Source organism: Galeopterus variegatus, unplaced genomic scaffold (assembly GCF_000696425.1).
Source record: "Galeopterus variegatus unplaced genomic scaffold, G_variegatus-3.0.2 Scaffold7402, whole genome shotgun sequence".
Classification (NCBI taxonomy): Eukaryota; Metazoa; Chordata; class Mammalia; order Dermoptera; family Cynocephalidae; genus Galeopterus; species Galeopterus variegatus.
In genome coordinates, this window is record NW_007733513.1 from 49,075 (window position 1) to 49,888 (window position 814).

General features: G+C 44.6%; 1 pseudogene; it reads right to left on the reverse strand.

Moving 5' to 3' along the window:
• Window positions 1–784, reverse strand: LOC103607408 (annotated as a pseudogene).
• Window positions 785–814: the final 30 nt, after the last annotated feature.

Below are 814 nucleotides of genomic sequence, written 5' to 3' on the forward strand. Positions count from 1 at the left end.
GGTCAGGTAGGAGAAAAGAGCTGGAGTGAAGAAGACCAGGATGACACAGGTGTGGGAGCCACATGTATCAAGTGCCTTGAGTCTGGCATCCCGAGAAGGAAGGCAGAAGACTGCTCAGAGTATTTTCACATAGGAGATGAAAATCAGAACCACATCCACAAACACCATAAATATTAGAAATAACCCAAATACCATGTTTGCCTTTATACTGGCACAGGCCAGTTGAGCAACTCCCATGTGCTCACAGTATGTGTGAGGATTGTATGATGTACACAGAAGGGAAGCCTCAAGATGAGAAACACCAGAGAGATAATTGAAATGAAATTGACAGCAGTCATCACCACAAGGATGAGAACAATAGCTCTGTTAGTGAGAATTTGGCTATACCGCAGAGGGTTGCAAATGGCAATGTGGTGATCAAAGGTCACAGCCACTAACACGACAGTCCCCATAGCAGTGAAAATATGAAGAAAAAACATCTGAGCCAAATAGCCCCCAAAACTAGTCTCCCTTAAATTAAACCAGAATATGCCCAACATCTTGGGAATAGTGGACGTAGACAGGCCCAGATCAATGAAGGCTAGCATAGCCAAGAAATAAAACATGGGCTGATGAAGACTGTGTTCAGACCTGATCACAACCAAGATAGTAACATTCCCCACAAGGGAAATCAAATACACAGTGCAGAAAGGAAAGCCCATCCAAATGTGCATCTCTTCAAGCCCGGAATCCCCATCAGGAGGAAATGGGAGAGGTGGAACTTGGTGTCATGTGAGGGAGACATCCCCTCTTTGTTCTTTTGGAATCTGAGAGA